Raw genomic sequence first — 16403 nt, 5'->3', positions numbered from 1 at the left:
GCTGTGCGTATTGCCATGTAACATTTCTATGCAGCAGTCCAACAGTGGACCAGCGTCTCTCCTCCCTTTATTCCGCTGCTCTTAGTAATTTCATTGCGTGCCCGTTTCTCTCGACTGTTTTCGGCTGACGTTTGCGAACCAGTAGCTATAATGCGAGGAGGACGTGAAACAGCATTTCGCACGGTCAAAACTTGTCGTGATTTGTTCCGAAAAAATTCCGTTCCGGTACCGGGAATCGAACCCGGGCCTCCTGGGTGAAAGCCAGGTATCCTAGCCACTAGACCACACCGGACGCGCGCATATTCCATTGTGCTTACACGCCGTCCACTCGCTCTCCGTGTCGCACTTTCCCTGTTTGCGAGCATCTTTTCGCGCGACCATGCCGAGGCGCGCATGGCAACAGTCACAAACCATTGCTTTTGGTCTCGTTGTTACTGGGGTAGGAGGGAAACCAAACCTGTAAGTAGTAATATTTATTTACTTATTTTGCTACTAAAGACCTGCTGCCTGTCATTATATAGCAGGTCGTACATTGTGTGACTTTATATGTTACATCATACGAAATTCAGTTTTACTACTAGTACATTTTTCTAAAAAAATTAGAAAGGAACTGCAATTAGTAATAACGGGAAGTGAACATTTTCACGCTGAGTCGTTGAAGCCTTGTGCATAACGAACTACAAAGTGTTTCGCTCCTTCGCAACCGCAGAGCCGTCAATTTAGCTGTGAACGAAAGTAAATTAAATGCCCCGGGTGAGGATCGAACTCACGACCTTAAGATTATGAGACTTACGCGCTGCCTACTGCGCTACCGAGGCAGGTGATCGCCGCACCCTCTGGAATCTCTGTAAGTACCGAATACCAGTGGAGGAGAGTCTATCTGCACTTCCTGGCTAACTTTTTTCCGTTGCTACACGTGCATTCCCGGCGCGACAGGCAACTTGCTATGCTAGGCCGACGCCAGTACGTACAATAGCACGCAAGCGCCCAAACGACAAGTCGTGCGCGCTGCATGTTTGGTTCTTTCCACACGGAATCCCGCGGTTCATTCTCATGGCTCACGCAGTTCGAGTGCGAAACACACGCGGCACCATTATCGGAGAAAAAAGAAAATGATGCATCGGCCGGGAATCGAACCCGGGCCGCCCGCGTGGCAGGCGAGCATTCTACCACTGAACCACCGATGCTCAGCTAGTTAACAGCTTCCTGGTGCTTTCCGCGGAGACGCCTGAAGGGAAAGTGGGACTACCGTCCAGCGCCGTCGCATCCTCTCGAGAGAATGCTACAGACGCTGAATCCTGCACTGCACTGCTTAAAAATGACGCCAGAATGCGATCGTCTAAGTACTCGTGCGGCGCACGCACGCGACGACTCTTGCCAAAGGACGCGAAATGTGCGTCGAGACGCTGTCTGGGTGCGCTCGCCCACCCCGTAATGCGCCTACAGCTACGACCACCTTGAGCCGCCGCCGACAGGCGGGAAGCAGACACAGCGCGGCGTGCGCGGAAGGAAACTGTGCGGTGGTGGTGTAATGGTCAGCATAGTTGCCTTCCAAGCAGTTGATCCGGGTTCGATTCCCGGCCACCGCAGCCGGCTTTTTACTTTTGCGTACGAGTACTTTTGCCACGCGTCCTTAAATTAATGTTTCTTTCCCCCTCTTAGTCGCTGCAGGCCACCCCATAGTGTGTGTGTGTGTCGATTCCCCTTGAGTCTCGACTTGTCTCGGCTGACGCGAGAGCTGACGCTCTCCAATCGGCCTATATCAAAAGGACAAGCACGCGAAACGACTGAGAGAGGTATGGCGAGGCGGGCACAACATTACTTATGCCTCAGGTAAAGACCCGCTGCCTGTTATCATTGTGTGATTATACATGTTCTGTCATACAAATTCAGTTTTATTACTAGTACATTCATTCCTTCCTTCCTTCCTTCCTTCCATCCTTCCTTCCTTTCTTTCTTTGTTGCGTGTTTTACAACACGCTCCTTCATTACACTGTGGCCGCACGGCGCGACTTGGCATACCGAGAGGCAAAACGTGGCGCCAGTGCCCATGACCGAATAGCGCTGCAGCTCCGAAAGCGAAGAGGAAAGAGAAATACGAATTGAAACTGTCGACAGTGCCCTGCGTTCGCAGGCGGTCACCCGCCCAAGCACTGACAACGCCCAGCGTCGCGCAGTAGCGGTGATCGGACGAGAAACTGTGTGTTCAGCGTGCTGTGACCAGTGAAGTGTTTTAGCGCGTCCCGACACGTCGCGTTCGGGTCCCCTAGCAGCTCCCACAACAATGTGACGATTTCTTTGTCACCATGCTTCCCCGGGGAAATCGGCGTTGCCTTTTTGAAATAGTAAAATCGTAGTGGCCCGTGGGGGGATCGAACCCACGACCTTCGCGTTATTAGCACGACGCTCTAACCAACTGAGCTAACGGGCCTCGGTGCAAAGAGACTTCCATCGCTTTGCGGCAATTGCTGTGCGTATTGCCATGTAACATTTCTATGCAGCAGTCCAACAGTGGACCAGCGTCTCTCCTCCCTTTATTCCGCTGCTCTTAGTAATTTCATTGCGTGCCCGTTTCTCTCGACTGTTTTCGGCTGACGTTTGCGAACCAGTAGCTATAATGCGAGGAGGACGTGAAACAGCATTTCGCACGGTCAAAACTTGTCGTGATTTGTTCCGAAAAAATTCCGTTCCGGTACCGGGAATCGAACCCGGGCCTCTTGGGTGAAAGCCAGGTATCCTAGCCACTAGACCACACCGGACGCGCGCATATTCCATCGTGCTTACACGCCGTCCACTCGCTCTCCGTGTCGCACTTTCCCTGTTTGCGAGCATCTTTTCGCGCGACCATGCCGAGGCGCGCATGGCAACAGTCACAAACCATTGCTTTTGGTCTCGTTGTTACTGGGGTAGGAGGGAAACCAAACCTGTAAGTAGTAATATTTATTTACTTATTTTGCTACTAAAGACCTGCTGCCTGTCATTATATAGCAGGTCGTACATTGTGTGACTTTATATGTTACATCATACGAAATTCAGTTTTACTACTAGTACATTTTTCTAAAAAAATTAGAAAGGAACTGCAAGTAGTAATAACGGGAAGTGAACATTTTCACGCTGAGTCGTTGAAGCCTTGTGCATAACGAACTACAAAGTGTTTCGCTCCTTCGCAACCGCAGAGCCGTCAATTTAGCTGTGAACGAAAGTAAATTAAATGCCCCGGGTGAGGATCGAACTCACGACCTTAAGATTATGAGACTTACGCGCTGCCTACTGCGCTACCGAGGCAGGTGATCGCCGCACCCTCTGGAATCTCTGTAAGTACCGAATACCAGTGGAGGAGAGTCTATCTGCACTTCCTGGCTAACTTTTTTCCGTTGCTACACGTGCATTCCCGGCGCGACAGGCAACTTGCTATGCTAGGCCGACGCCAGTACGTACAATAGCACGCAAGCGCCCAAACGACAAGTCGTGCGCGCTGCATGTTTGGTTCTTTCCACACGGAATCCCGCGGTTCATTCTCATGGCTCACGCAGTTCGAGTGCGAAACACACGCGGCACCATTATCGGAGAAAAAAGAAAATGATGCATCGGCCGGGAATCGAACCCGGGCCGCCCGCGTGGCAGGCGAGCATTCTACCACTGAACCACCGATGCTCAGCTAGTTAACAGCTTCCTGGTGCTTTCCGCGGAGACGCCTGAAGGGAAAGTGGGACTACCGTCCAGCGCCGTCGCATCCTCTCGAGAGAATGCTACAGACGCTGAATCCTGCACTGCACTGCTTAAAAATGACGCCAGAATGCGATCGTCTAAGTACTCGTGCGGCGCACGCACGCGACGACTCTTGCCAAAGGACGCGAAATGTGCGTCGAGACGCTGTCTGGGTGCGCTCGCCCACCCCGTAATGCGCCTACAGCTACGACCACCTTGAGCCGCCGCCGACAGGCGGGAAGCAGACACAGCGCGGCGTGCGCGGAAGGAAACTGTGCGGTGGTGGTGTAATGGTCAGCATAGTTGCCTTCCAAGCAGTTGATCCGGGTTCGATTCCCGGCCACCGCAGCCGGCTTTTTACTTTTGCGTACGAGTACTTTTGCCACGCGTCCTTAAATTAATGTTTCTTTCCCCCTCTTAGTCGCTGCAGGCCACCCTATAGTGTGTGCGTCGATTCCCCTTGAGTCTCGACTTGTCTCGACTGCTCGGCTGACGCGAGAGCTGACGCTCTCCAATCGGCCTATATCAAAAGGACAAGCACGCGAAACGACTGAGAGAGGTATGGCGAGGCGGGCACAACATTACTTATGCCTCAGGTAAAGACCCGCTGCCTGTTATCATTGTGTGATTATACATGTTCTGTCATACAAATTCAGTTTTATTACTAGTACATTCATTCCTTCCTTCCTTCCTTCCATCCTTCCTTTCTTTCTTTGTTGCGTGTTTTACAACACGCTCCTTCATTACACTGTGGCCGCACGGCGCGACTTGGCATACCGAGAGGCAAAACGTGGCGCCAGTGCCCATGACCGAATAGCGCTGCAGCTCCGAAAGCGAAGAGGAAAGAGAAATACGAATTGAAACTGTCGACAGTGCCCTGCGTTCGCAGGCGGTCACCCGCCCAAGCACTGACAACGCCCAGCGTCGCGCAGTAGCGGTGATCGGACGAGAAACTGTGTGTTCAGCGTGCTGTGACCAGTGAAGTGTTTTAGCGCGTCCCGACACGTCGCGTTCGGGTCCCCTAGCAGCTCCCACAACAATGTGACGATTTCTTTGTCACCATGCTTCCCCGGGGAAATCGGCGTTGCCTTTTTGAAATAGTAAAATCGTAGTGGCCCGTGGGGGGATCGAACCCACGACCTTCGCGTTATTAGCACGACGCTCTAACCAACTGAGCTAACGGGCCTCGGTGCAAAGAGACTTCCATCGCTTTGCGGCAATTGCTGTGCGTATTGCCATGTAACATTTCTATGCAGCAGTCCAACAGTGGACCAGCGTCTCTCCTCCCTTTATTCCGCTGCTCTTAGTAATTTCATTGCGTGCCCGTTTCTCTCGACTGTTTTCGGCTGACGTTTGCGAACCAGTAGCTATAATGCGAGGAGGACGTGAAACAGCATTTCGCACGGTCAAAACTTGTCGTGATTTGTTCCGAAAAAATTCCGTTCCGGTACCGGGAATCGAACCCGGGCCTCCTGGGTGAAAGCCAGGTATCCTAGCCACTAGACCACACCGGACGCGCGCATATTCCATCGTGCTTACACGCCGTCCACTCGCTCTCCGTGTCGCACTTTCCCTGTTTGCGAGCATCTTTTCGCGCGACCATGCCGAGGCGCGCATGGCAACAGTCACAAACCATTGCTTTTGGTCTCGTTGTTACTGGGGTAGGAGGGAAACCAAACCTGTAAGTAGTAATATTTATTTACTTATTTTGCTACTAAAGACCTGCTGCCTGTCATTATATAGCAGGTCGTACATTGTGTGACTTTATATGTTACATCATACGAAATTCAGTTTTACTACTAGTACATTTTTCTAAAAAAATTAGAAAGGAACTGCAAGTAGTAATAACGGGAAGTGAACATTTTCACGCTGAGTCGTTGAAGCCTTGTGCATAACGAACTACAAAGTGTTTCGCTCCTTCGCAACCGCAGAGCCGTCAATTTAGCTGTGAACGAAAGTAAATTAAATGCCCCGGGTGAGGATCGAACTCACGACCTTAAGATTATGAGACTTACGCGCTGCCTACTGCGCTACCGAGGCAGGTGATCGCCGCACCCTCTGGAATCTCTGTAAGTACCGAATACCAGTGGAGGAGAGTCTATCTGCACTTCCTGGCTAACTTTTTTCCGTTGCTACACGTGCATTCCCGGCGCGACAGGCAACTTGCTATGCTAGGCCGACGCCAGTACGTACAATAGCACGCAAGCGCCCAAACGACAAGTCGTGCGCGCTGCATGTTTGGTTCTTTCCACACGGAATCCCGCGGTTCATTCTCATGGCTCACGCAGTTCGAGTGCGAAACACACGCGGCACCATTATCGGAGAAAAAAGAAAATGATGCATCGGCCGGGAATCGAACCCGGGCCGCCCGCGTGGCAGGCGAGCATTCTACCACTGAACCACCGATGCTCAGCTAGTTAACAGCTTCCTGGTGCTTTCCGCGGAGACGCCTGAAGGGAAAGTGGGACTACCGTCCAGCGCCGTCGCATCCTCTCGAGAGAATGCTACAGACGCTGAATCCTGCACTGCACTGCTTAAAAATGACGCCAGAATGCGATCGTCTAAGTACTCATGCGGCGCACGCACGCGACGACTCTTGCCAAAGGACGCGAAATGTGCGTCGAGACGCTGTCTGGGTGCGCTCGCCCACCCCGTAATGTGCCTACAGCTACGACCACCTTGAGCCGCCGCCGACAGGCGGGAAGCAGACACAGCGCGGCGTGCGCGGAAGGAAACTGTGCGGTGGTGGTGTAATGGTCAGCATAGTTGCCTTCCAAGCAGTTGATCCGGGTTCGATTCCCGGCCACCGCAGCCGGCTTTTTACTTTTGCGTACGAGTACTTTTGCCACGCGTCCTTAAATTAATGTTTCTTTCCCCCTCTTAGTCGCTGCAGGCCACCCCATAGTGTGTGTGTGTCGATTCCCCTTGAGTCTCGACTTGTCTCGGCTGACGCGAGAGCTGACGCTCTCCAATCGGCCTATATCAAAAGGACAAGCACGCGAAACGACTGAGAGAGGTATGGCGAGGCGGGCACAACATTACTTATGCCTCAGGTAAAGACCCGCTGCCTGTTATCATTGTGTGATTATACATGTTCTGTCATACAAATTCAGTTTTATTACTAGTACATTCATTCCTTCCTTCCTTCCTTCCATCCTTCCTTTCTTTCTTTGTTGCGTGTTTTACAACACGCTCCTTCATTACACTGTGGCCGCACGGCGCGACTTGGCATACCGAGAGGCAAAACGTGGCGCCAGTGCCCATGACCGAATAGCGCTGCAGCTCCGAAAGCGAAGAGGAAAGAGAAATACGAATTGAAACTGTCGACAGTGCCCTGCGTTCGCAGGCGGTCACCCGCCCAAGCACTGACAACGCCCAGCGTCGCGCAGTAGCGGTGATCGGACGAGAAACTGTGTGTTCAGCGTGCTGTGACCAGTGAAGTGTTTTAGCGCGTCCCGACACGTCGCGTTCGGGTCCCCTAGCAGCTCCCACAACAATGTGACGATTTCTTTGTCACCATGCTTCCCCGGGGAAATCGGCGTTGCCTTTTTGAAATAGTAAAATCGTAGTGGCCCGTGGGGGGATCGAACCCACGACCTTCGCGTTATTAGCACGACGCTCTAACCAACTGAGCTAACGGGCCTCGGTGCAAAGAGACTTCCATCGCTTTGCGGCAATTGCTGTGCGTATTGCCATGTAACATTTCTATGCAGCAGTCCAACAGTGGACCAGCGTCTCTCCTCCCTTTATTCCGCTGCTCTTAGTAATTTCATTGCGTGCCCGTTTCTCTCGACTGTTTTCGGCTGACGTTTGCGAACCAGTAGCTATAATGCGAGGAGGACGTGAAACAGCATTTCGCACGGTCAAAACTTGTCGTGATTTGTTCCGAAAAAATTCCGTTCCGGTACCGGGAATCGAACCCGGGCCTCCTGGGTGAAAGCCAGGTATCCTAGCCACTAGACCACACCGGACGCGCGCATATTCCATCGTGCTTACACGCCGTCCACTCGCTCTCCGTGTCGCACTTTCCCTGTTTGCGAGCATCTTTTCGCGCGACCATGCCGAGGCGCGCATGGCAACAGTCACAAACCATTGCTTTTGGTCTCGTTGTTACTGGGGTAGGAGGGAAACCAAACCTGTAAGTAGTAATATTTATTTACTTATTTTGCTACTAAAGACCTGCTGCCTGGCATTATATAGCAGGTCGTACATTGTGTGACTTTATATGTTACATCATACGAAATTCAGTTTTACTACTAGTACATTTTTCTAAAAAAATTAGAAAGGAACTGCAAGTAGTAATAACGGGAAGTGAACATTTTCACGCTGAGTCGTTGAAGCCTTGTGCATAACGAACTACAAAGTGTTTCGCTCCTTCGCAACCGCAGAGCCGTCAATTTAGCTGTGAACGAAAGTAAATTAAATGCCCCGGGTGAGGATCGAACTCACGACCTTAAGATTATGAGACTTACGCGCTGCCTACTGCGCTACCGAGGCAGGTGATCGCCGCACCCTCTGGAATCTCTGTAAGTACCGAATACCAGTGGAGGAGAGTCTATCTGCACTTCCTGGCTAACTTTTTTCCGTTGCTACACGTGCATTCCCGGCGCGACAGGCAACTTGCTATGCTAGGCCGACGCCAGTACGTACAATAGCACGCAAGCGCCCAAACGACAAGTCGTGCGCGCTGCATGTTTGGTTCTTTCCACACGGAATCCCGCGGTTCATTCTCATGGCTCACGCAGTTCGAGTGCGAAACACACGCGGCACCATTATCGGAGAAAAAAGAAAATGATGCATCGGCCGGGAATCGAACCCGGGCCGCCCGCGTGGCAGGCGAGCATTCTACCACTGAACCACCGATGCTCAGCTAGTTAACAGCTTCCTGGTGCTTTCCGCGGAGACGCCTGAAGGGAAAGTGGGACTACCGTCCAGCGCCGTCGCATCCTCTCGAGAGAATGCTACAGACGCTGAATCCTGCACTGCACTGCTTAAAAATGACGCCAGAATGCGATCGTCTAAGTACTCATGCGGCGCACGCACGCGACGACTCTTGCCAAAGGACGCGAAATGTGCGTCGAGACGCTGTCTGGGTGCGCTCGCCCACCCCGTAATGCGCCTACAGCTACGACCACCTTGAGCCGCCGCCGACAGGCGGGAAGCAGACACAGCGCGGCGTGCGCGGAAGGAAACTGTGCGGTGGTGGTGTAATGGTCAGCATAGTTGCCTTCCAAGCAGTTGATCCGGGTTCGATTCCCGGCCACCGCAGCCGGCTTTTTACTTTTGCGTACGAGTACTTTTGCCACGCGTCCATAAATTAATGTTTCTTTCCCCCTCTTAGTCGCTGCAGGCCACCCCATAGTGTGTGTGTGTCGATTCCCCTTGAGTCTCGACTTGTCTCGGCTGACGCGAGAGCTGACGCTCTCCAATCGGCCTATATCAAAAGGACAAGCACGCGAAACGACTGAGAGAGGTATGGCGAGGCGGGCACAACATTACTTATGCCTCAGGTAAAGACCCGCTGCCTGTTATCATTGTGTGATTATACATGTTCTGTCATACAAATTCAGTTTTATTACTAGTACATTCATTCCTTCCTTCCTTCCTTCCTTCCATCCTTCCTTCCTTTCTTTCTTTGTTGCGTGTTTTACAACACGCTCCTTCATTACACTGTGGCCGCACGGCGCGACTTGGCATACCGAGAGGCAAAACGTGGCGCCAGTGCCCATGACCGAATAGCGCTGCAGCTCCGAAAGCGAAGAGGAAAGAGAAATACGAATTGAAACTGTCGACAGTGCCCTGCGTTCGCAGGCGGTCACCCGCCCAAGCACTGACAACGCCCAGCGTCGCGCAGTAGCGGTGATCGGACGAGAAACTGTGTGTTCAGCGTGCTGTGACCAGTGAAGTGTTTTAGCGCGTCCCGACACGTCGCGTTCGGGTCCCCTAGCAGCTCCCACAACAATGTGACGATTTCTTTGTCACCATGCTTCCCCGGGGAAATCGGCGTTGCCTTTTTGAAATAGTAAAATCGTAGTGGCCCGTGGGGGGATCGAACCCACGACCTTCGCGTTATTAGCACGACGCTCTAACCAACTGAGCTAACGGGCCTCGGTGCAAAGAGACTTCCATCGCTTTGCGGCAATTGCTGTGCGTATTGCCATGTAACATTTCTATGCAGCAGTCCAACAGTGGACCAGCGTCTCTCCTCCCTTTATTCCGCTGCTCTTAGTAATTTCATTGCGTGCCCGTTTCTCTCGACTGTTTTCGGCTGACGTTTGCGAACCAGTAGCTATAATGCGAGGAGGACGTGAAACAGCATTTCGCACGGTCAAAACTTGTCGTGATTTGTTCCGAAAAAATTCCGTTCCGGTACCGGGAATCGAACCCGGGCCTCCTGGGTGAAAGCCAGGTATCCTAGCCACTAGACCACACCGGACGCGCGCATATTCCATCGTGCTTACACGCCGTCCACTCGCTCTCCGTGTCGCACTTTCCCTGTTTGCGAGCATCTTTTCGCGCGACCATGCCGAGGCGCGCATGGCAACAGTCACAAACCATTGCTTTTGGTCTCGTTGTTACTGGGGTAGGAGGGAAACCAAACCTGTAAGTAGTAATATTTATTTACTTATTTTGCTACTAAAGACCTGCTGCCTGTCATTATATAGCAGGTCGTACATTGTGTGACTTTATATGTTACATCATACGAAATTCAGTTTTACTACTAGTACATTTTTCTAAAAAAATTAGAAAGGAACTGCAAGTAGTAATAACGGGAAGTGAACATTTTCACGCTGAGTCGTTGAAGCCTTGTGCATAACGAACTACAAAGTGTTTCGCTCCTTCGCAACCGCAGAGCCGTCAATTTAGCTGTGAACGAAAGTAAATTAAATGCCCCGGGTGAGGATCGAACTCACGACCTTAAGATTATGAGACTTACGCGCTGCCTACTGCGCTACCGAGGCAGGTGATCGCCGCACCCTCTGGAATCTCTGTAAGTACCGAATACCAGTGGAGGAGAGTCTATCTGCACTTCCTGGCTAACTTTTTTCCGTTGCTACACGTGCATTCCCGGCGCGACAGGCAACTTGCTATGCTAGGCCGACGCCAGTACGTACAATAGCACGCAAGCGCCCAAACGACAAGTCGTGCGCGCTGCATGTTTGGTTCTTTCCACACGGAATCCCGCGGTTCATTCTCATGGCTCACGCAGTTCGAGTGCGAAACACACGCGGCACCATTATCGGAGAAAAAAGAAAATGATGCATCGGCCGGGAATCGAACCCGGGCCGCCCGCGTGGCAGGCGAGCAGTCTACCACTGAACCACCGATGCTCAGCTAGTTAACAGCTTCCTGGTGCTTTCCGCAGAGACGCCTGAAGGGAAAGTGGGACTACCGTCCAGCGCCGTCGCATCCTCTCGAGAGAATGCTACAGACGCTGAATCCTGCACTGCACTGCTTAAAAATGACGCCAGAATGCGATCGTCTAAGTACTCATGCGGCGCACGCACGCGACGACTCTTGCCAAAGGACGCGAAATGTGCGTCGAGACGCTGTCTGGGTGCGCTCGCCCACCCCGTAATGCGCCTACAGCTACGACCACCTTGAGCCGCCGCCGACAGGCGGGAAGCAGACACAGCGCGGCGTGCGCGGAAGGAAACTGTGCGGTGGTGGTGTAATGGTCAGCATAGTTGCCTTCCAAGCAGTTGATCCGGGTTCGATTCCCGGCCACCGCAGCCGGCTTTTTACTTTTGCGTACGAGTACTTTTGCCACGCGTCCTTAAATTAATGTTTCTTTCCCCCTCTTAGTCGCTGCAGGCCACCCCATAGTGTGTGTGTGTCGATTCCCCTTGAGTCTCGACTTGTCTCGGCTGACGCGAGAGCTGACGCTCTCCAATCGGCCTATATCAAAAGGACAAGCACGCGAAACGACTGAGAGAGGTATGGCGAGGCGGGCACAACATTACTTATGCCTCAGGTAAAGACCCGCTGCCTGTTATCATTGTGTGATTATACATGTTCTGTCATACAAATTCAGTTTTATTACTAGTACATTCATTCCTTCCTTCCTTCCTTCCATCCTTCCTTCCTTTCTTTCTTTGTTGCGTGTTTTACAACACGCTCCTTCATTACACTGTGGCCGCACGGCGCGACTTGGCATACCGAGAGGCAAAACGTGGCGCCAGTGCCCATGACCGAATAGCGCTGCAGCTCCGAAAGCGAAGAGGAAAGAGAAATACGAATTGAAACTGTCGACAGTGCCCTGCGTTCGCAGGCGGTCACCCGCCCAAGCACTGACAACGCCCAGCGTCGCGCAGTAGCGGTGATCGGACGAGAAACTGTGTGTTCAGCGTGCTGTGACCAGTGAAGTGTTTTAGCGCGTCCCGACACGTCGCGTTCGGGTCCCCTAGCAGCTCCCACAACAATGTGACGATTTCTTTGTCACCATGCTTCCCCGGGGAAATCGGCGTTGCCTTTTTGAAATAGTAAAATCGTAGTGGCCCGTGGGGGGATCGAACCCACGACCTTCGCGTTATTAGCACGACGCTCTAACCAACTGAGCTAACGGGCCTCGGTGCAAAGAGACTTCCATCGCTTTGCGGCAATTGCTGTGCGTATTGCCATGTAACATTTCTATGCAGCAGTCCAACAGTGGACCAGCGTCTCTCCTCCCTTTATTCCGCTGCTCTTAGTAATTTCATTGCGTGCCCGTTTCTCTCGACTGTTTTCGGCTGACGTTTGCGAACCAGTAGCTATAATGCGAGGAGGACGTGAAACAGCATTTCGCACGGTCAAAACTTGTCGTGATTTGTTCCGAAAAAATTCCGTTCCGGTACCGGGAATCGAACCCGGGCCTCCTGGGTGAAAGCCAGGTATCCTAGCCACTAGACCACACCGGACGCGCGCATATTCCATCGTGCTTACACGCCGTCCACTCGCTCTCCGTGTCGCACTTTCCCTGTTTGCGAGCATCTTTTCGCGCGACCATGCCGAGGCGCGCATGGCAACAGTCACAAACCATTGCTTTTGGTCTCGTTGTTACTGGGGTAGGAGGGAAACCAAACCTGTAAGTAGTAATATTTATTTACTTATTTTGCTACTAAAGACCTGCTGCCTGGCATTATATAGCAGGTCGTACATTGTGTGACTTTATATGTTACATCATACGAAATTCAGTTTTACTACTAGTACATTTTTCTAAAAAAATTAGAAAGGAACTGCAAGTAGTAATAACGGGAAGTGAACATTTTCACGCTGAGTCGTTGAAGCCTTGTGCATAACGAACTACAAAGTGTTTCGCTCCTTCGCAACCGCAGAGCCGTCAATTTAGCTGTGAACGAAAGTAAATTAAATGCCCCGGGTGAGGATCGAACTCACGACCTTAAGATTATGAGACTTACGCGCTGCCTACTGCGCTACCGAGGCAGGTGATCGCCGCACCCTCTGGAATCTCTGTAAGTACCGAATACCAGTGGAGGAGAGTCTATCTGCACTTCCTGGCTAACTTTTTTCCGTTGCTACACGTGCATTCCCGGCGCGACAGGCAACTTGCTATGCTAGGCCGACGCCAGTACGTACAATAGCACGCAAGCGCCCAAACGACAAGTCGTGCGCGCTGCATGTTTGGTTCTTTCCACACGGAATCCCGCGGTTCATTCTCATGGCTCACGCAGTTCGAGTGCGAAACACACGCGGCACCATTATCGGAGAAAAAAGAAAATGATGCATCGGCCGGGAATCGAACCCGGGCCGCCCGCGTGGCAGGCGAGCATTCTACCACTGAACCACCGATGCTCAGCTAGTTAACAGCTTCCTGGTGCTTTCCGCGGAGACGCCTGAAGGGAAAGTGGGACTACCGTCCAGCGCCGTCGCATCCTCTCGAGAGAATGCTACAGACGCTGAATCCTGCACTGCACTGCTTAAAAATGACGCCAGAATGCGATCGTCTAAGTACTCATGCGGCGCACGCACGCGACGACTCTTGCCAAAGGACGCGAAATGTGCGTCGAGACGCTGTCTGGGTGCGCTCGCCCACCCCGTAATGCGCCTACAGCTACGACCACCTTGAGCCGCCGCCGACAGGCGGGAAGCAGACACAGCGCGGCGTGCGCGGAAGGAAACTGTGCGGTGGTGGTGTAATGGTCAGCATAGTTGCCTTCCAAGCAGTTGATCCGGGTTCGATTCCCGGCCACCGCAGCCGGCTTTTTACTTTTGCGTACGAGTACTTTTGCCACGCGTCCTTAAATTAATGTTTCTTTCCCCCTCTTAGTCGCTGCAGGCCACCCCATAGTGTGTGTGTGTGTCGATTCCCCTTGAGTCTCGACTTGTCTCGACTGACGCGAGAGCTGACGCTCTCCAATCGGCCTATATCAAAAGGACAAGCACGCGAAACGACTGAGAGAGGTATGGCGAGGCGGGCACAACATTACTTATGCCTCAGGTAAAGACCCGCTGCCTGTTATCATTGTGTGATTATACATGTTCTGTCATACAAATTCAGTTTTATTACTAGTACATTCATTCCTTCCTTCCTTCCTTCCATCCTTCCTTCCTTTCTTTCTTTGTTGCGTGTTTTACAACACGCTCCTTCATTACACTGTGGCCGCACGGCGCGACTTGGCATACCGAGAGGCAAAACGTGGCGCCAGTGCCCATGACCGAATAGCGCTGCAGCTCCGAAAGCGAAGAGGAAAGAGAAATACGAATTGAAACTGTCGACAGTGCCCTGCGTTCGCAGGCGGTCACCCGCCCAAGCACTGACAACGCCCAGCGTCGCGCAGTAGCGGTGATCGGACGAGAAACTGTGTGTTCAGCGTGCTGTGACCAGTGAAGTGTTTTAGCGCGTCCCGACACGTCGCGTTCGGGTCCCCTAGCAGCTCCCACAACAATGTGACGATTTCTTTGTCACCATGCTTCCCCGGGGAAATCGGCGTTGCCTTTTTGAAATAGTAAAATCGTAGTGGCCCGTGGGGGGATCGAACCCACGACCTTCGCGTTATTAGCACGACGCTCTAACCAACTGAGCTAACGGGCCTCGGTGCAAAGAGACTTCCATCGCTTTGCGGCAATTGCTGTGCGTATTGCCATGTAACATTTCTATGCAGCAGTCCAACAGTGGACCAGCGTCTCTCCTCCCTTTATTCCGCTGCTCTTAGTAATTTCATTGCGTGCCCGTTTCTCTCGACTGTTTTCGGCTGATGTTTGCGAACCAGTAGCTATAATGCGAGGAGGACGTGAAACAGCATTTCGCACGGTCAAAACTTGTCGTGATTTGTTCCGAAAAAATTCCGTTCCGGTACCGGGAATCGAACCCGGGCCTCCTGGGTGAAAGCCAGGTATCCTAGCCACTAGACCACACCGGACGCGCGCATATTCCATCGTGCTTACACGCCGTCCACTCGCTCTCCGTGTCGCACTTTCCCTGTTTGCGAGCATCTTTTCGCGCGACCATGCCGAGGCGCGCATGGCAACAGTCACAAACCATTGCTTTTGGTCTCGTTGTTACTGGGGTAGGAGGGAAACCAAACCTGTAAGTAGTAATATTTATTTACTTATTTTGCTACTAAAGACCTGCTGCCTGTCATTATATAGCAGGTCGTACATTGTGTGACTTTATATGTTACATCATACGAAATTCAGTTTTACTACTAGTACATTTTTCTAAAAAAATTAGAAAGGAACTGCAAGTAGTAATAACGGGAAGTGAACATTTTCACGCTGAGTCGTTGAAGCCTTGTGCATAACGAACTACAAAGTGTTTCGCTCCTTCGCAACCGCAGAGCCGTCAATTTAGCTGTGAACGAAAGTAAATTAAATGCCCCGGGTGAGGATCGAACTCACGACCTTAAGATTATGAGACTTACGCGCTGCCTACTGCGCTACCGAGGCAGGTGATCGCCGCACCCTCTGGAATCTCTGTAAGTACCGAATACCAGTGGAGGAGAGTCTATCTGCACTTCCTGGCTAACTTTTTTCCGTTGCTACACGTGCATTCCCGGCGCGACAGGCAACTTGCTATGCTAGGCCGACGCCAGTACGTACAATAGCACGCAAGCGCCCAAACGACAAGTCGTGCGCGCTGCATGTTTGGTTCTTTCCACACGGAATCCCGCGGTTCATTCTCATGGCTCACGCAGTTCGAGTGCGAAACACACGCGGCACCATTATCGGAGAAAAAAGAAAATGATGCATCGGCCGGGAATCGAACCCGGGCCGCCCGCGTGGCAGGCGAGCATTCTACCACTGAACCACCGATGCTCAGCTAGTTAACAGCTTCCTGGTGCTTTCCGCGGAGACGCCTGAAGGGAAAGTGGGACTACCGTCCAGCGCCGTCGCATCCTCTCGAGAGAATGCTACAGACGCTGAATCCTGCACTGCACTGCTTAAAAATGACGCCAGAATGCGATCGTCTAAGTACTCGTGCGGCGCACGCACGCGACGACTCTTGCCAAAGGACGCGAAATGTGCGTCGAGACGCTGTCTGGGTGCGCTCGCCCACCCCGTAATGCGCCTACAGCTACGACCACCTTGAGCCGCCGCCGACAGGCGGGAAGCAGACACAGCGCGGCGTGCGCGGAAGGAAACTGTGCGGTGGTGGTGTAATGGTCAGCATAGTTGCCTTCCAAGCAGTTGATCCGGGTTCGATTCCCGGCCACCGCAGCCGGCTTTTTACTTTTGCGTACGAGTACTTTTGCCAC

General features: G+C 52.3%; 34 non-coding genes across 34 annotated transcripts; 7 read left to right on the top strand and 27 right to left on the bottom strand.

Annotated features, from left to right (window-relative positions):
- Positions 1-220: 220 nt before the first annotated feature.
- Positions 221-292, bottom strand: Trnae-uuc (transfer RNA glutamic acid (anticodon UUC)). Its single transcript has one exon. It is a non-coding gene; the product is annotated as a tRNA-Glu (tRNA).
- A 453-nt stretch (positions 293-745) lies between these two features.
- On the bottom strand, positions 746-818 carry Trnam-cau (transfer RNA methionine (anticodon CAU)). The gene has a single exon. It is a non-coding gene; the product is annotated as a tRNA-Met (tRNA).
- Positions 819-1116: 298 nt separating this feature from the next.
- On the bottom strand, positions 1117-1187 carry Trnag-gcc (transfer RNA glycine (anticodon GCC)). The gene has a single exon. It is a non-coding gene; the product is annotated as a tRNA-Gly (tRNA).
- Positions 1188-1517: 330 nt separating this feature from the next.
- Trnag-ucc (transfer RNA glycine (anticodon UCC)) lies at positions 1518-1589 on the top strand. Its single transcript has one exon. It is a non-coding gene; the product is annotated as a tRNA-Gly (tRNA).
- A 768-nt stretch (positions 1590-2357) lies between these two features.
- Trnai-aau (transfer RNA isoleucine (anticodon AAU)) lies at positions 2358-2431 on the bottom strand. The gene has a single exon. It is a non-coding gene; the product is annotated as a tRNA-Ile (tRNA).
- A 256-nt stretch (positions 2432-2687) lies between these two features.
- Trnae-uuc (transfer RNA glutamic acid (anticodon UUC)) lies at positions 2688-2759 on the bottom strand. The gene has a single exon. It is a non-coding gene; the product is annotated as a tRNA-Glu (tRNA).
- A 453-nt stretch (positions 2760-3212) lies between these two features.
- Positions 3213-3285, bottom strand: Trnam-cau (transfer RNA methionine (anticodon CAU)). The gene has a single exon. It is a non-coding gene; the product is annotated as a tRNA-Met (tRNA).
- A 298-nt stretch (positions 3286-3583) lies between these two features.
- Trnag-gcc (transfer RNA glycine (anticodon GCC)) lies at positions 3584-3654 on the bottom strand. Its single transcript has one exon. It is a non-coding gene; the product is annotated as a tRNA-Gly (tRNA).
- A 330-nt stretch (positions 3655-3984) lies between these two features.
- Trnag-ucc (transfer RNA glycine (anticodon UCC)) lies at positions 3985-4056 on the top strand. The gene has a single exon. It is a non-coding gene; the product is annotated as a tRNA-Gly (tRNA).
- A 764-nt stretch (positions 4057-4820) lies between these two features.
- On the bottom strand, positions 4821-4894 carry Trnai-aau (transfer RNA isoleucine (anticodon AAU)). Its single transcript has one exon. It is a non-coding gene; the product is annotated as a tRNA-Ile (tRNA).
- Positions 4895-5150: 256 nt separating this feature from the next.
- On the bottom strand, positions 5151-5222 carry Trnae-uuc (transfer RNA glutamic acid (anticodon UUC)). Its single transcript has one exon. It is a non-coding gene; the product is annotated as a tRNA-Glu (tRNA).
- Positions 5223-5675: 453 nt separating this feature from the next.
- On the bottom strand, positions 5676-5748 carry Trnam-cau (transfer RNA methionine (anticodon CAU)). Its single transcript has one exon. It is a non-coding gene; the product is annotated as a tRNA-Met (tRNA).
- Positions 5749-6046: 298 nt separating this feature from the next.
- Positions 6047-6117, bottom strand: Trnag-gcc (transfer RNA glycine (anticodon GCC)). Its single transcript has one exon. It is a non-coding gene; the product is annotated as a tRNA-Gly (tRNA).
- A 330-nt stretch (positions 6118-6447) lies between these two features.
- On the top strand, positions 6448-6519 carry Trnag-ucc (transfer RNA glycine (anticodon UCC)). The gene has a single exon. It is a non-coding gene; the product is annotated as a tRNA-Gly (tRNA).
- A 758-nt stretch (positions 6520-7277) lies between these two features.
- Positions 7278-7351, bottom strand: Trnai-aau (transfer RNA isoleucine (anticodon AAU)). The gene has a single exon. It is a non-coding gene; the product is annotated as a tRNA-Ile (tRNA).
- Positions 7352-7607: 256 nt separating this feature from the next.
- Positions 7608-7679, bottom strand: Trnae-uuc (transfer RNA glutamic acid (anticodon UUC)). The gene has a single exon. It is a non-coding gene; the product is annotated as a tRNA-Glu (tRNA).
- A 453-nt stretch (positions 7680-8132) lies between these two features.
- On the bottom strand, positions 8133-8205 carry Trnam-cau (transfer RNA methionine (anticodon CAU)). The gene has a single exon. It is a non-coding gene; the product is annotated as a tRNA-Met (tRNA).
- A 298-nt stretch (positions 8206-8503) lies between these two features.
- On the bottom strand, positions 8504-8574 carry Trnag-gcc (transfer RNA glycine (anticodon GCC)). Its single transcript has one exon. It is a non-coding gene; the product is annotated as a tRNA-Gly (tRNA).
- Positions 8575-8904: 330 nt separating this feature from the next.
- On the top strand, positions 8905-8976 carry Trnag-ucc (transfer RNA glycine (anticodon UCC)). Its single transcript has one exon. It is a non-coding gene; the product is annotated as a tRNA-Gly (tRNA).
- Positions 8977-9742: 766 nt separating this feature from the next.
- On the bottom strand, positions 9743-9816 carry Trnai-aau (transfer RNA isoleucine (anticodon AAU)). Its single transcript has one exon. It is a non-coding gene; the product is annotated as a tRNA-Ile (tRNA).
- Positions 9817-10072: 256 nt separating this feature from the next.
- Trnae-uuc (transfer RNA glutamic acid (anticodon UUC)) lies at positions 10073-10144 on the bottom strand. Its single transcript has one exon. It is a non-coding gene; the product is annotated as a tRNA-Glu (tRNA).
- Positions 10145-10597: 453 nt separating this feature from the next.
- Trnam-cau (transfer RNA methionine (anticodon CAU)) lies at positions 10598-10670 on the bottom strand. Its single transcript has one exon. It is a non-coding gene; the product is annotated as a tRNA-Met (tRNA).
- Positions 10671-10968: 298 nt separating this feature from the next.
- On the bottom strand, positions 10969-11039 carry Trnag-gcc (transfer RNA glycine (anticodon GCC)). Its single transcript has one exon. It is a non-coding gene; the product is annotated as a tRNA-Gly (tRNA).
- A 330-nt stretch (positions 11040-11369) lies between these two features.
- On the top strand, positions 11370-11441 carry Trnag-ucc (transfer RNA glycine (anticodon UCC)). The gene has a single exon. It is a non-coding gene; the product is annotated as a tRNA-Gly (tRNA).
- A 762-nt stretch (positions 11442-12203) lies between these two features.
- On the bottom strand, positions 12204-12277 carry Trnai-aau (transfer RNA isoleucine (anticodon AAU)). The gene has a single exon. It is a non-coding gene; the product is annotated as a tRNA-Ile (tRNA).
- A 256-nt stretch (positions 12278-12533) lies between these two features.
- On the bottom strand, positions 12534-12605 carry Trnae-uuc (transfer RNA glutamic acid (anticodon UUC)). The gene has a single exon. It is a non-coding gene; the product is annotated as a tRNA-Glu (tRNA).
- Positions 12606-13058: 453 nt separating this feature from the next.
- Trnam-cau (transfer RNA methionine (anticodon CAU)) lies at positions 13059-13131 on the bottom strand. Its single transcript has one exon. It is a non-coding gene; the product is annotated as a tRNA-Met (tRNA).
- Positions 13132-13429: 298 nt separating this feature from the next.
- Positions 13430-13500, bottom strand: Trnag-gcc (transfer RNA glycine (anticodon GCC)). The gene has a single exon. It is a non-coding gene; the product is annotated as a tRNA-Gly (tRNA).
- A 330-nt stretch (positions 13501-13830) lies between these two features.
- On the top strand, positions 13831-13902 carry Trnag-ucc (transfer RNA glycine (anticodon UCC)). Its single transcript has one exon. It is a non-coding gene; the product is annotated as a tRNA-Gly (tRNA).
- Positions 13903-14666: 764 nt separating this feature from the next.
- On the bottom strand, positions 14667-14740 carry Trnai-aau (transfer RNA isoleucine (anticodon AAU)). Its single transcript has one exon. It is a non-coding gene; the product is annotated as a tRNA-Ile (tRNA).
- Positions 14741-14996: 256 nt separating this feature from the next.
- Trnae-uuc (transfer RNA glutamic acid (anticodon UUC)) lies at positions 14997-15068 on the bottom strand. The gene has a single exon. It is a non-coding gene; the product is annotated as a tRNA-Glu (tRNA).
- A 453-nt stretch (positions 15069-15521) lies between these two features.
- Positions 15522-15594, bottom strand: Trnam-cau (transfer RNA methionine (anticodon CAU)). Its single transcript has one exon. It is a non-coding gene; the product is annotated as a tRNA-Met (tRNA).
- A 298-nt stretch (positions 15595-15892) lies between these two features.
- On the bottom strand, positions 15893-15963 carry Trnag-gcc (transfer RNA glycine (anticodon GCC)). Its single transcript has one exon. It is a non-coding gene; the product is annotated as a tRNA-Gly (tRNA).
- A 330-nt stretch (positions 15964-16293) lies between these two features.
- Positions 16294-16365, top strand: Trnag-ucc (transfer RNA glycine (anticodon UCC)). Its single transcript has one exon. It is a non-coding gene; the product is annotated as a tRNA-Gly (tRNA).
- The last annotated feature ends 38 nt before the right edge of the window (positions 16366-16403 follow it).

The sequence above is a fragment of the Schistocerca nitens genome, unplaced genomic scaffold (genome assembly GCF_023898315.1).
Source record: "Schistocerca nitens isolate TAMUIC-IGC-003100 unplaced genomic scaffold, iqSchNite1.1 HiC_scaffold_333, whole genome shotgun sequence".
Lineage (NCBI taxonomy): Eukaryota > Metazoa > Arthropoda > Insecta > Orthoptera > Acrididae > Schistocerca > Schistocerca nitens.
Note: the sequence above shows the minus strand (reverse complement) of the source record. Positions and strands in the feature narration are given on the sequence as shown.